The following is a 15,231-nucleotide window of genomic DNA, read 5'->3' as shown; positions in this document are numbered from 1 at the left end:
ATTTAGACCAGAGTGGGTAAACTCAGCGTTCCTATCCAGTGACCACTTGGGGTTGCAATGAAGTTGCCACTGGGGAGTCAGGCCTAGTCTTTGTTGAGGATGGAACTCTGCTTTCCGCCCCAATTTAAAAGGATTGTCAGGTCTGATGTCTTTACAAGCTGGCAATTGGGGCTTTTTCGAGAGTCTCAGCGGGGATTGATGCCTCAGAACATGTTGGGAGGTGGTACTCTGTGTTCCACGGGAGCTGCTTTAAGCACATGACTGATCTCTAGTTGAGTGTGAACTAGGAGTCCTTTGACCTTGCTGCAGGATCCACGGGGTTGCCTTCGAGTGTCAACTAATGTGACAGGACTCGACACGTGGTGAGAGGGGAAGTTGGTATTCCTCTTCAGTTGAATCTGGAATGGCCCATTAACTTGAGCTGAGGTGTGACCATGGGGCTACTCTTAAATTGTGGGAGGAAATTTGGTTTTCTTCTCTCATTGGGAGTGGAAACTCTGGGCGACCCTTAAGTTGCTTCAAGGAATTCAAAACTCATATCCTATTTGTAGAAGGAACTCTGGACTACTATCTATGTACTGCAGGAAAAAAAGGGCCTCATCCTGCTTTGAAACAGGAACCTCAAGGTTTTACTCGAGTAACTGCTGCAAGTGTACTGATCCTCTTGACTAACAACGGGAATATCAGGGAGCCTCACGTGTTGTCTCTGGTTAGTCAGAATGCCTTTCCATTTGCAAGGGCCTCGGGATTCCTTTGGAGTCGCTGGAGAGAAATAGGTCTGCATCTAGATTCGGGTCCGTTACACTCAGGATTCCTCTCCAGTAGCAACAGGGTTCTCAGGGTTTCTCTCCACATTCACCTGGGGGTCAGGCCTCATCTCGTATTCAGACTTGGAACTCCGCTTTCTTCTCGATTTGTAAAAGGTGTTTTAGCCCACAGTTGAGTTGAATTTCTACCTGGAGATTGTATTGAGAATGCTCGGGGAATCAGGTCTCCTCTCGTCTAGTGAGTTGATACTCGAAGATTCATTTGAATCTGTGCAGTGGAATTAGCCAATATCTCGAGTGGGTGGGGAAATCGGTACCTTTTCCAAGTGTGTTTTGAAATTTCGGGGATTCTGCTTAGTTTCAAGATGGTACCCGCCTCCTCATACTGTGCGACCAGAATGTCCGGTTTCCATTGCAGAAAAAGCAGTGGATTTGTTTGTCATCTGGAAAAGAGGAGTGGAAAACGGAGTACTTTGTCAGTTGTGGCGGGAAACTGGCTGTTCCTCTCGATTGGGGCAGGGTAGGTCGGTGTAATTTTTGAGTCACATAAAGGATTTTAAATAACGTGTCCTGTTTCATGCGAGAATGTGGGACTTCTTTTGAGAATCTGTAACGGAAATGTTCCTCATCTCGCCTTGAGGGCAGAATCTTGTGGCTTTTCTCGAGTTCTGCGGGAAACTTGGGGTCTTTCTCTAGTTGCCACAGGGACATGAGAACTCGCTTGTGTTTACCCAGGAAAGACAGGTCTCCTATCGTGTTGGAAGGGAAACCTCGGGATTCCTCTGGAGGCACAGCAGAGGAATACGGTCTCATCCAGCTTTGAGTCGGTCAACTGTGTGTTCCTCTCCCGTGGCGAAAGGGATCTCGGGTTTCCTTTGAAGGTACTACTGGGGAGTCAGGTTTCGTGTCGATTTGAGGCATGGAATTCTGCTTTCCTTTCGAGTTGTAAAAGGGGAATCAGTCCTCCTGTTGTGATAAGGCGGTTTATAAGGCTTTTTCTAAAGGCTCTGCATGGTTGTCATTTATCCCATCATGTTGCGATGTCATAGTTGGTGTTCTCTTGGAGCTTTGCTAGATCATCAGAATCTACCTCGATTGGAGCAGGAACTCAGAGTCCTTCATATGGGCAACAGCATCCATGGAAGTGCATTCGAGATTCATAGGAGAAAGCGGCCTCCTGTTGTGGTGGGAGAAGAGAAAATGATTCCTCTTGAGTTGAAGCAGGGTTTCAACGCTCATATTGTGAGGAAGTTGGGAATACGGAGCCCTTTTGAGGTGTGGAAAGAAACTCAAGTGTTCTCTCAATTGAAGATGGGTATTCTGGGAGCCCCCTGAATTGTAAATAGGAATTCGAGCCTCCTATCATATGTCAAGAGAGAACTCGACTCGGGATTGCCCTTCAGGCGCTGCAGGAAGAGAAGGGCCTCATGTGACGTTCCTGGGGCATCTCGCGGTTTTTGGCGAGTTGCGGGGGGACGTTTGGTTTTCCTTTCGACTTACGATGGGGTACTCAGGTTGACACTCTGTTGCCTCAGGGAAGTCCAGTTGCAAGTGGAAGGTCGTGATTGCTCTTGAGTCAATGCAGAGAAATCGGGCTTCAATTCACATTGAAATGTGTAATCCCAAAGTGTTTCTCGAATTGGGGCAGGAAACTTTCGGATCTCTTGCGTGGCAATAGGGGCCTCACGGAGCCTATCAAGTTGTCTCTGGGAAGACCGGAATCCTTAGAGGTGTGAGGAGACTTTGGGATGACTTTGTAGGCAGTGCAGGGGAATAGGGTCTCAACTGTAGTTGAGACAATATCCTCAGGGTGCCTCTCCAGTTCCGACACGGATCTCAGTGTTCCTATGAAGTTTCAACAGGGGAATCCTGCCACGTCTCTTGTTGTGGCATAGAACTCCGCAATCTTTTGAGTTATAAAAGAGGTGGGAGGCCTCTTGTCGAGTTGAAATTCTGTCCTGGGGTTTTTTCTCCATGATGAACCTGGGCAGTCAGGCCTCCCTCTGTGTTGGTAGTTCATCCCAGGGGTTCTATTTTAATGGGTATAGCGGAATGATTCCTTATGTCCAGCGGATGGGGATATCCTTGACATTTTGCATTGTGGCACGACTCCCAGGGGTCCTCTCGAGTTTCAAAGGAACAATGGCCTCCTCTTCGGATTCGACGGGAATATCGGGATTAATTTCCAGACGAAACAGGGGAATCGATCTTCACCTGGAGATGACAAGTGGAAAACGGGTCTCTTCTTGAGCTGTGGCAGGAACGTCACTGCCCCTCTCGAGTTGGGCCGGGTATCTCGGTTAACTTCTTGAGTTGCGTATAGTTTGCCGAGTATCCTTTCAAGTTTGAAGAGAGTAATGTGGGATTTCTCTGGAGACGCTGAACTGGACAGGGGCGTCGTGTTGCGTGGAGTGGAGCATTTAATGGTTTTTTGCGAGTTGCGTCTTGAAGCTTGCAGGTCTTCTCGAGTTAAGACAGGAACCACTGGGACTTGCTAGTGTTGCTTCAGAGAAGTCAGGTCTGCTTTCTTGTTGAAAGTGGAACCTCGGGATTCCTTTCGAGTCTCTGCAGGGCATGAGGGCCTCATTTAGACTGGAGTGGGTAAACTCAGCTTTCCTCTCCAGTGGCCACAGGGATCTTGGGGTTGCCATGAAGTTGCCACTGAGGAGTCAGGCCTAGTCTTTGTGAAGATGGAGCTCTGATTTCCGCTCCAGTTTAAAAGGATTGTCAGGTCTGCTGTCTTTACAAGCGGGAAATTTGGGCTTTTTTGAGTGTCTCAGCGGGGGATTCATTCCTCAGATCAAGTTGGGAGGTGATATTCGGTGTTCCACGGGAACTGCTTTAAGCGCAACATGACTCATCTCTAGTTGAGTGTGAAGTCGGAGTCTTTGACCTTGCTACAGGATCCACAGGGGTGCCCTCGAGTGTCAATTGAAGTGATAGGCCTCTTCAAGTGGTGCAACAGGAAGTTGGGATTCCTCTTCAGTTGAAAGTGGAATGGCCCATACTTTTCAGCTGAGGTGAGACCATGTGGCTTTTCTTAAATTGTGTCAGGAAATTCGGTTTTCTTCTCTCATAAGGACGGGTATCTCTGGGTGACCATTAAGTTGTTTCAAGGAATTCAAAACTCATAATCAATTTGGAAAATGAACTCTGGACTTCTGTCTATCTGCTGCAGGAAAAAAAGGGCCTCATCTTGCTTTGAAAGAGGAACCTCGAGGTTTTTCTTGAGTTGCTGCTGGAAGTGTGCTGATCTTCTTGAGTAACAACGGAAATATCAGGGAGCCTCCAGTGTTGTCTCTGGGAAGTCAGAACACCTTTCCATTTGCGAGGGGAACCTCGGGATTTCTTTGGAGTCACTGCAGAAAATACGTCTGCATCTTAATTTGAGTCCGTTTCACTCAGGATTCCTCTCCAGTAGCAACAGAGTTCTCGGGGTTGCTCTCCAAATTTACCTGGGAGTCAGGTCTCGTCTCGTGTTCAGACATGGAACTCCGTTTTCTTCGCCATTTGTAAAAGGGGTGTTAGGCCACAGTGAAGATCGATTTGTACCTGGAGATTGTACTGAGAATGCTCGGGGAGTCAGGTCTCCTCTCGTCTAGTGAGTTGATACTCGAGGATACATTTGAATATGTGCAGTGGAATTAGACAATATCTCGAGTGGGTGGGGAAATCGGTACCATTTACACGTGTGTTTTTGAAATCCCGGGGACTCTGCTGAGTTTAAGATGGTACCAGCCTCCTCATACTGTGCGACGGGAATGTCCGGTTTCCATTCCAGACAAAGCAGTGGATTCGTTTGTCATCTGGAAAAGAGGACCTGAAAATGGGGCACTTTGTCAGTTGTGGCGGGAAACTGGCTGTTCCTCTCGATTGGAGCTGGGTAGGTCTGTGTAATTTTTGAGTCCCATAAAGGATGTTAAGTAACGTGTCCTGTTTCATGCGTGAATGTGGGACTTCTCTTGAGAATCTGCCACGGAAATGTTCCTCATCTCACCTTGAGGGCAGAATCTTGTGGTTTTACTCGAGTTGCGGAGGGATACTTGGGGTCTCTCTCGAGATGCGACGGGGACGTAGGAACTCACTCGTGTTGCTTCGGCAAAGTCAGGTCTCCTTTTGTGTTGGAACTGGTACTTCGGTTTACTCTTGAGACGTGGAATGGGAATAGAGCCTCATCTAGTGTTGAATCCGAAAATTGTGTGCTCCTTTCCAGTGGGGATGGCTATGTCGGGAAGTTTTTCAGTTGCATAAAGGATGTCAAAGTACCCGTTCAGGGTTCAAGCGTGAATGTGGGATTTCTCCTGTGACTCTGCAGCGGAAAACTTTCTCATCTCACTTTGAGGGGAGAATCTTGTAGTTTTTCTCGAGTTGCGGCTGGAAGCTTGGGGTTCGTCTCGAGTTGCGACAGGGAACTCAGGAACTCACTTGTGTTGACCCAAGGAAGTCAGGTCTCCTATCGTGTTGGAAGGGAAACCTCGGGATTCCTCTCGAGGCGCAGCAGAGGAATACGGCCTCATCTAGCTTTGAGTCGGTCAACTGTGTGTTCCTCTCCAGTGTCGAAAGGGATCTCGGGGTTGCTCTGAAGGTTCTACTGGGGAGTCAGGTTTCGTCTCGAGTTGAGGCATGGAATTCTGCTTTCCTATCGAGTTGTAAAAGGGGAATCAGTCCTCCTGTCGTGATACGTCATTTCATAAGGCTTTTTCTACAGGCTCAGCACGGTTGTCATGTATCCCGTCATGTTGTGATGTCATAGTCAGTGTTCCCTTGGAGCTTTGCTAGATCGTCAGGACCTACCTCGATTTGAGGAGGAACTCAGAGTCCTTTACACTTGCAGCAGGATCCACGGGAGTGCATTCGAGATTCATAGGAGAAAGCGACCTCATCTTGTGTTGGGAGAAGATGGAAGGATTCTTCTGGATTTGAAGTAAGGTTTGAATGCTCTTGTCGTGAGGAGGATGGGAATACGGAGCCCTTCTTGAGGTGTGGAAAGAAACTAAGTTTTTCTCTCAATTGAAGACGGGTATTTTGGAATCCCTTGAATTGTAAATAAGAAATCAAGCCTCCTATCGTATTTCAAGAGAGAACTCGATTTGGGATTGCTCTTCAGGCGCTGCATGAAGAGAAGGGCCTCCTGTGACGTTCCCGGGGCATGTCGTGGTTTTTGATGAGTTGCGGGGGACATTTGGCTTTCCTTTTCAATTACGAAGGGAACTCAGGTTGACACTCTGTTGCAACAGGGAAGTCAAGTTGCAAGGGGAAGGTCGTGATTGCTCTTGAGTCAATTCAGAGGAATCGGGCTTCAATTTTCATTGAAAGGGGTAATCCCAAAGTGTTTTTCGAAACGGGGCAGGAAATTTTCGGATCCCTAGGTGGCAACAGGGGCCTCACGAATCCTCTCAGATTTTCTCTGGGAAGACCGGAATACTTTGAGGTGTGAGGAGACTTTGTAATGCCTTTGTAGGCAGTGCAAGGGAATAGAGTCTCATCTGGAGTTGAGGCGCTATCCTCAGGGTGCCTCTCCAGTTCCAACAAAGATCTCAGGGATCCTATGAAGTTTCAGCAGGGGATTCATGCACGTCTCTTGTTGAGGCATGGAATTCAGCTATCTTTTCAAGTTTTAAAAGAGGTGGGAGGCCTCGTGTCGAGTTGCATTTCTGTCCTGGGGCTTTTTCTCCATGCACCTGTGAAATCAGGCCTCCCTCTGTGTTGTTAGTTGATCCCAGGGGGTTCTCTTTGAAATGGTACAGTGGAATCAGTGCTTACGTCGAGCGGATGGGGATATCGGTGTCTTTTGATTTGTGGCACAACTACCCGGGGTCCTCTCGAGTTTCAAGGGGAGATTGGCCTCCGCTTCAGATTCGACAGGAACATCAGGATTAATATCCAGATGAAGCAGGGGAATCGATCCTCACCTGGAGATGACAAGAGGAAAACGGGTCTCTTCTTGAGTTGTGGCAGCAACCTCGCTGCTTCTCTCCAGTTGTGCCCGGTATCTCAGTTAACTTCTTGAGTTACATATAGGGTGTCGGGTATCCTTTCGAGTTTGAAGAGTGAATGTGGAATTTCTCTTAAGACGCTGCACTGGATAGGGGCGTCGTGTCACGTGGAGTGGAGCATATAATGGTTTTTCGTGTGATTCATCTTGAAGCTTGGAAGTCTTCTCAAGTTAGAACAGGAACCGCTGGTTCAGGTCAGCTTTTCTGTTGAAAGTGGAACCTCAGGATTCATTCGAGTCGCTGCAGGGCATGAGGGCCTCAATTAGAATGCAGTGGGTAAACTCAGCATTTCTCTCCAGTGGCCACAGGGATCTTGGGGTTGCAATGAATTTGCCACTGAAGAGTCCGGTCTAGTATTTGTTGAGGATGGAACTCTGCTCTCCTCCCCAGATTAAAAGGATTGTCAGGTTTGCTCTCTTTACAATCGGGAAATATGGGCTTTTTCGAGAGTCTCAGTGGGAGATTCATGCCTCAGATCATGTTGGGAGGTGATACTCGGTGTTCCAGGGGAGCTGCTTTAAGCCCAACATGACTCATCTCTAGTTGAGTGTGAACTTGGAGTCCTTTGACCTTGCTGAAGGATCCACGGGGTTGCCCTCGAGTGTCAATTGATGTGACAAGACTTGACAGGTGATGCAAGGGGAAGTTGTGATTCTTCTTCAGTTGAATCTGGAATGGCCCATTATCTTCAGCTGAGGTGTGACCATGGGGCTTCTCTTAAATTGCAGCAGGAAATTCGGTTTTCTTCTCTCAGCGGGACCGGTATCTCTGGGCGACACTTAAGTTGCTTCTAGGAATTCAAAACTCATATCCTATTTGTAGAAGGAATTCTGGACTTCTGTCTATGTGCTTCAGGAAAAAGGGCCTCATCCTGCTTTGAAAGGGGAACCTCGAGGTTTTTCTCGAGTTGCTGTTGGAAGTGTGCAGATTCTCTCAAGTAACGACAGGAATATCAGGGAGCCTCCCGTGTTGTCTCTGGGAAGTCAGAACGCCTTTCCCCTGCAAGGAGAACTTCGGGATTCCTTTGGAGTCGCTGCAAAGAAATAGGTCTGCATCTAGATTCGAGTCAGTTTTCCTCAGGATTCCTCTCCAGTAGCAACAGGGTTCTCGGGGTTGCTCTCCAAATTCACCTGGGAATCAGGCCTTGTCTCATGTTCAGACATGGAACTCCGCTATCTTCTCCATTTATAAAAAGGGTGTTAGGCCAAAATCTAGTTGGAGTTGTACCTGGGGACTGCACTGAGAATGCTCCTGAAGTCAGCTCTCCTGTTGTCCAGTGAGTTGATATTCGAGGATACATTTGAATCTGTGCAGTGGAATTAGACAATATCTCGAGTGAGTGGGCAAATTGGTACCATTTCCAAGTGTGTTTTTGAAATCCAGGGGATTCTGCTGAGTTTCAAGGTGGTCCCAGCCTCCTCATACTGTGCGACCTGAATGTCCGGTTTCCATTCCAGACAAAGCAGTGCTTTCGGCTTTCATCTGGAAAAGAGGACTGGAAAATGGGACACTTCGTTAGTTGCGGCGGGAAATTGGCTGTTCCTCTTGATTGGGGCAGGGTACTTCTCTTGAGAATCTGCAAGGATAATGTTCCTCATCTCGCCTTTAGGGCAGAATCTTGTGGTTTTACTCCAGTTGTAGCGGGAATCTTGGGATATCTCTCGAGTTGCGACGGGGACATAGGAACTTGCTTGTGTAGCTTCAGGAAAGTCAGGTCTCCTTTCGTGTTGGAACGGGTACTTCGGGATTACTCTTGAGACATGGAATGGGAATAGAGCCTCATCTAGTGTTGAGTCCGAAAATTGTGTCCTCCTCTTCAGTGGGGACGGCTATGTCGGGTAGTTTGGGAGTCGTAAAAGGTGTCAAGTACCCATTCGGGGTTCAAGTGGGAATGTGGGATTTCTCTTGTGACTCTGCAGTGGAAAATTTTCTCATCTCACTTTGATGGGAGAATCTTGTGGTTTTTCTCGAGTTGCCACTGGAAGCTTGGGGTACCTCTCGAGTTGCGACAGGGAACTCAGGAACTCACTCGTGTTTACCCAGGAAAGTCAGGTCTACTATCGTGTTGGAAGGGAAACCCCGGGATTCCTCTTGAGGTGCAGCAGAGGAATACGGCCTCATCCAGCTTTGAGTCGGTCAACTGTGTGTTCCTCTCCAGTGGCGAAAGGGATCTCGGGGTTGCTATGAAGTTTCTACTGGAGAGTTAGGTTTCGTATAGATTTGAGGCATGGAATTCTGCTTTCCTATCAAGTTGTAAAAGGGGAATCAGTCCTCCTGTCGTGATAAGGCGGTTCATGAGGCTTTTCCTACAGGCTCAGCATGGTTGTCATGTATCATGTCATGTTGTGATATCATAGTCAGTGTTCTCTTGGAGCTTTGCTTGATCATCAGGACATACCTCGAGTATAGGAGGAACTCAGAGTCCTTTATACTTGCAGCAGGATCCACGCCAGTGCATTCGAGTTTCATAGAGAAAAGCGGCCTCCTCTTGTGGGAGAAGAGGAAAGGATTCCTCTTGAGTTGAAGCAGGGTTTGAACGCTCATATCCTGAGGATGTTGGGAATACGGAGCCCTTTTTGAGGTGTGTAAATAAACTCAGTTTTTTCTTAATTGAAGACAGGTGCTCTGGGAGCCCCTTGAATTGTAAATAGGAATTCCAGCCTCCTATCTAATGTCAAGAGAGAACTTGAATCGGGATTGCTCTTCAGGCGCTGCAGGAAGAGAAGGGCCTCCTGTGACATTCCTGGGGCATCTCTTGGTTTTTCGCGAGTTGCGAGGGGACGTTCGGCTTTCCTTTCGACTTACAACGGGGAACTCAGGTTGACATTATGTTGCCTCAGGGAAGTCAAGTTGCGAGGGGAAGGTCGTGATTGCTCTCAAGTCAATGCGGAGGAATTGGGCTTCAATTTGCATTGAAAGGGGTAATCCCAAAGAGTTTCTCGAGATGGGGCAGGAATCTTGCAGATCCCTCGGTGGCAACAAGGACCTCACAGATAATCTCAGGTTGTCTCTGGTAAGACCGGAATCCTTTGAGGTGTTAGGCGACTGTGGGATGCCTATCGAGGCAGTGCAGGTGAATAGGATCTCATCTGGATATGAGGCGCTATCCTCAGGGTGCTTCTCCAGTTCTGACAAGGATCTCAGTGATCCTATGAAGATTCAACAGGGCAGTCATGCCACGTCTCTTGAGGCATGGAACTCCACTGTCTTTTCTAGTTATAAAAGAGGTGGGAGGCCTCGTGTCGAGTTGCATTTCTGTCCTGCGGCTTTTTCGCCATGATGCACCTGGAAACTCAGGCCTGCCTCTGTGCTGTTATTTGATCCCGGGGGTTTTCTTTGAATCGGTACAGTGGAATCAGTCCTTATGTCGAGTGGATGGGGATATCGGTGTCTTTTGAACTGTGGCACAGCTACCCGGGGTCCTCTAGAGTTTTAAGGGGAGATGGGCCTCCTCATCAGATTCGAAAGGATCATCGGGATTAATATCCAGATGAAGCAGGAAAATCGATCCTTACCTGGAATTTACAAGTGGAAAACGGATCTCTTCTTGAGCTGTGGCAGGACACTGGCTGCTCCTCTCGAATTGGGCCAGGTATCTAGGTTAACTTCTTGAGTTACATAGAGGGTGACGGGTATCCTTTCGAGTTTGAAGAGCGAATATGGGATTTCTCTGAAGTCGCTGTACTGGAAAGGGGCGTCTTGTCGCGTGGAGGGGAGCATTTAATGGTTTTTTGCATGTTGCGTCTCGAAGCTTGGAGGTCTTCTCGAGTTAGGACAGGAACCGCTGGGACTCACTAGTTTTGATGCAGAGAAGTCAGGTCGGCTTTCTTGACGAAAGTGGAAACTCAGGATTCCTTTCGAGTCTCTGCAGGGCATGAGGGCCTCATTTAGACTGGAGTGGGTAAACTCACCCTTCCTGTCAAGTGACCACAGGAATCTTGGGGTTGAAATGAAGTTGCCACTGAGGAGTCAGGCCTGGTCTTTGAGGATGAACTCTGTTTTCCAATTCAGTTTAAAAGGATTGTCAGGTCTACTGTCTTTACAAGCGGGAAATTTGGGCATTTTCGAGAGTCTCTGCGGGGGATTCATGCCTCAGATCATGTTTGGAGGCGATACTCGGTGTTCCACGGGAGCTGCTTTAAGCACAACGTGACTCATCTCTAGCTGAGTGTGAACACGGAGTCCTGTGACCTTGCTGCAGGATCCACTGCGTTTCCCTCGAGTGTCAATTGATGTGACAGGACTCGACACGTGGTGCGATGGGAAGTTGGGATTACTCTTCAGTTGAATCTGGAAAGGCCCACTATCTTCACCTGAGGTGTGACCACGGGGCTTCTCTTAAATTGTGGCAGGAAATTCTGTCTTCTTCTCTCATCTTGACAGGTATCTTTGGGTGACCCTTAAGTTGCTTCAAGGAATTCAAAACTAATATCCTATTTGTAGAAGGAAATCTGGACTTCAGGCTATGTGCTGCAGGAAAAAAGGGTCTCATCCTGCTTTGAAAGAGGAACCTCGAGGTTTTTCTCGAATTGCTCCTGGAAGAGTGTTTATTCTCTCCAGTACCAACGGGAATATCAGGGAGCCTCCCGTGTTGTCTCTGGGAAGTCAGAACGCATTCACATTTGCAAAGGGAACCTCGGCATTCCTTTGGAGTCGCTGCAGAGAAATAGGTCTGCATCTAGATTTGAGTCCATTTCACTAAGGATTCCTCTCCAGCAGCAACAGGGTTCTTGGGTTTACTCTCCAAATTCACCTGGGAGTCAGGCCTGGTCTCTTGTTCTGGCATGGAACTCCGCTTTTTTCTCGATTTCTAAAAGGTGTGTTAGGCAACAGTCGAGTTAGATTTGTACCTGGAGATTGTACTGAGAATGCTCGGAGGTTCAGGTCTCCTCTCGTCTATGAGTTGATACTCAATGTTACATTTGAATCTGTGCAGTGGAATTAGACAATATCAAGAGTGGGTGGGGAAATTGGTACCATTTCCATGTGTGTTTTTGAAATCCCGGGGACTTGGCTGAGTTTAAGATGATACCAGCCTCCTCATACTGTGCGACGGGAATGTCCGGTTTCCATTCCAGACAAAGCAGTGGATTCGGCTGTCATCTGGAAAAGAGGACCTGAAAAAGGGGCACTTTGTCAGTTGTGGTGGGAAACTGGCTGTTCCTCTCGATTGGGGCAGGGTAGGTCAGTGTAACTTTTGAGTCACATAAAGTATGTAAACCGTGAACTCCCAGATGTTCAAGCAGGTTTTAGAAAAGGCAGAGGCACCAGAGATCAAATTGCCGACATCCGCTGAATCATGGAGAAAGCAAGAAAGTTTCAGAAAAACTTCTATTTCTGCTTCATTGACTATGTCAAAGCCTTTGACTGTGTCGATCACAATAAACTGTGGAACATTCTGAAAGAGATGGGAATCCCAGACCACCTGACCTGCCTCTTGAGAAACCTGTATGCAGATCAGGAAGCAACTGTTAGAACTGGACATGGAATAAGACACTGGTTCCAAATAGGAAAAGGTGTACGTCAAGGTTGTCTATTGTCACCTTGCTTATTTAACTTATATGCAGAGTACATCATGAGGAACGCTGGGCTGGAAGAAGCTCAAGCTGGAATCAAGATTGCCGGGAGAAATATCAATAACCTCAGATATGCAGATGACACTACCCTTATGGCAGAAAGTGAAGAGGAACTCAAAAGCCTCTTGATGAAAGTGAAAGAGGAGAGTGAAAAGGTTGGCTTGAAGCTCAACATTCAGAAAACAAAGATCATGGCATCTGGTCTCATCACTTCATGAGAAATAGATGAAAAAACAGTGGAAACAGTGTCAGACTTTGTTTTTTTGGGCTCCAAAATCACTGCAGACGCTGATTGCAGCCATGAAATTAAAAGACGCTTGCTCCTTGGAAGGAAAGTTATGACCAACCTTGATAGTATATTAAAAAGCAGAGACATTACTTTGCCAACCAAGGTCCACCTAGTCAAGGCAATGGTTTTTCCCGTGGTCATGTATGGATGTGAGAGTTGGACTGTGAAGAAGGTTGATCGCCGAAGAATCGATGCTTTTGAACTGTGTTGTTGGAGAAGCCTCTTGAGAGTCCCTTATATTGCAAGGAGACCCAACCATTCCATTCTAAAGGAGATCAATCCTGGATGTTCATTGGAGGGACTGATGCTAAAGCTGAAGCTGCAATACTTTGGCCACCTCATGCAACGAGTTGACTCACTGGAAAAGACTCTGATGCTGGGAAAGGTTGGGGGCGGGAGGAGAAGGGGACGACGGAGAATGAGATGGCTGGATGGCATCACCGACTCAATGGACATGAGTTTGAGTGTACTCCGGGAGTTGGTGATGGACAGGGTTGCCTGGCGTGCTGTGATTCATGGGGTCGCGGAGAGTCGGACACGACTGAGCGACTGAACTGAAACGATGTTAAGTATCGTGTCCTCTTTCATGAGGGAATGTGGGACTTCTGTTGAGAATCTGCAACGGTAATGTTCCTCATCTCACCTTGAAGGCAGAATCTTGTGGTTTTTCTCGAGTTGTGGCGGGAATCTTGGGATTTCTCTCGAGTTGGGATGGGGACAAAGGAACTCGCTTGTGTTGCTTCAGGAATTTCAGGTCTTCTTTCATTTTGTAACGGCTACTTGGGGATTACTCTTGAGACGTGGAATGGGAATAGAGCCTCATCTATTGTTGAGTCCGAGAATTGTGTGCTCCTCTCCAGTGGGGACGGCTATGTTAGGCAGTTTTTGAGTCACATAAAGGGTGTCAATTACCCGTTCAAGGGTTCAAGCGGGAATGTGGGATTTTTCTTGTGACTCTGCAGAGGAAAAATTTCTCATCGCACTTTTAGGGGAGAAACTTGTGGTTTTTCTCGAGTTGTGGCTGGAAACTTGGGGTACATCTCGATGTGCAACGGGGAACTCAGGAACACACTCTTGTTGACCCAGGGAAGTCAGGTCTACTATCGTGTTGGAAGGGAGACCTCGGGATTCTTCTCGAGGTGCAGCAGAGGAATACGGACTCGTCCAGCTTTAAGTTGATGAACTGTGTGTTCCTCTCCACTGGCTAAAGGGATCTCGGGGTTGCTATGAAGTTTCTACTGGAGAGTCAGGTTTCGTCTCAATTTGAGGCATGGAATTCTGCTTTCCTATCGAGTTTTAAAAGGGGAATCAGTCCTCATGTCGTGATAAGGCGGTTTATAAGGCTTTTTCTACAGGCTCAGCATGGTTGTTATGTATCCCGTCATGATGTGATGTCATAGTCAGTGTTCCCTTGGAGCTTTGCTTGATTTTCAGGACCTACTTCGATTATAGGGATTATAGGAGGAACTCAGAGTCCTTTATACTTGCAGCAGGATCCACAGGAGTGCATTCGAGTTTCATAGAAGAAAGCGGCCTCTGCTTGTGGGAGAAAAGGAAAGGATTCCTCTTAAGTTGAAGTAGGGTGTGAACGCTCATATCGTGAGGAGATTGGGAATACGGAGCCTTTCTTGAGGTGTGGAAAAAAACTCAAATATTCTCTCAATTGAAGATGATATACTGGGAGCCCCTTGAATTGTAAATAGGAATTCCAGCCTTCTATCTTATGTCAAAGGAGGACTCGACTAGGGATTGCTCTTCAGGTGCTGCAGGAAGAGAAGGGCCTCCTGTGACATTCCTGGGATATCTCGTTGTTTTTGGCGAGTTTTAGGGGTACGTTGGCCCTTCCTTTCGACTTACGACGGGGAACTCAGTTTCACACTCTGTTGCCTAAGGGCAGTCAAGTTGCGAGGGGAAGGTCGTGATTGCTCTTGAGTCAATGCATAGGAATCTGGCTTCAATTCGCATTTAAAGGGGCAATCCCAAAGAGTTTCCAGAGATGGGGCAGGAAATTTTCGGATCCCTCGGTGGCAACAGGGGACTCTCGGATACTCTCAGGCTGTCTCTTCAAAGACCGGAATCCTTTGAGTTGTGAGGAGACTTCGGGATGCCTTTCGAGGCAGTGCATGGAAATAGGTTATCATCTGGGGTTGAGCCGCTATCCTCAGGGTGCCTCTCCAGTTCCGACAAAGATCTCAGTGATCCTATGAAGTTTCAACAGGGAAGTCATGCCACGTCTCTTGTTGAGGCATGGAACTCCGCTATATTTTCTAGTTATAAAAGAGGTGGGAGGCCTCATGTCGAGTTGCATTTCTGTCTTGAGGCTTTTTCTCCATGATGCACCTGGGAATTCAGGCCTGCCTCTGTGCTGTTAGTTGATCCCGGGCGTTCCCATTGAATCGGTACAGTGGAATCAGTCCTGATGTCCAGCGAATGGAGATATCGGTGTTTTTTGAATTGTGGCACAACTACCCGGGGTCCTAAAGAGTATCAAGGGGAGATTGGCCTCCTCATTAGATTCGACAGGATCATCAGGGTTAATATCCAGACGAAGTAGAAATATCGATCCTCACCTGGAGATGACAAGTGGAAAACGGGTCTCTTCT

The sequence above is a fragment of the Moschus berezovskii genome, chromosome 3, assembly GCF_049115385.1.
Source record: "Moschus berezovskii isolate FMDL1 chromosome 3, NW_MosBer_1.0, whole genome shotgun sequence".
NCBI classification, from domain to species: domain Eukaryota; kingdom Metazoa; phylum Chordata; class Mammalia; order Artiodactyla; family Moschidae; genus Moschus; species Moschus berezovskii.
Note: the sequence above shows the minus strand (reverse complement) of the source record.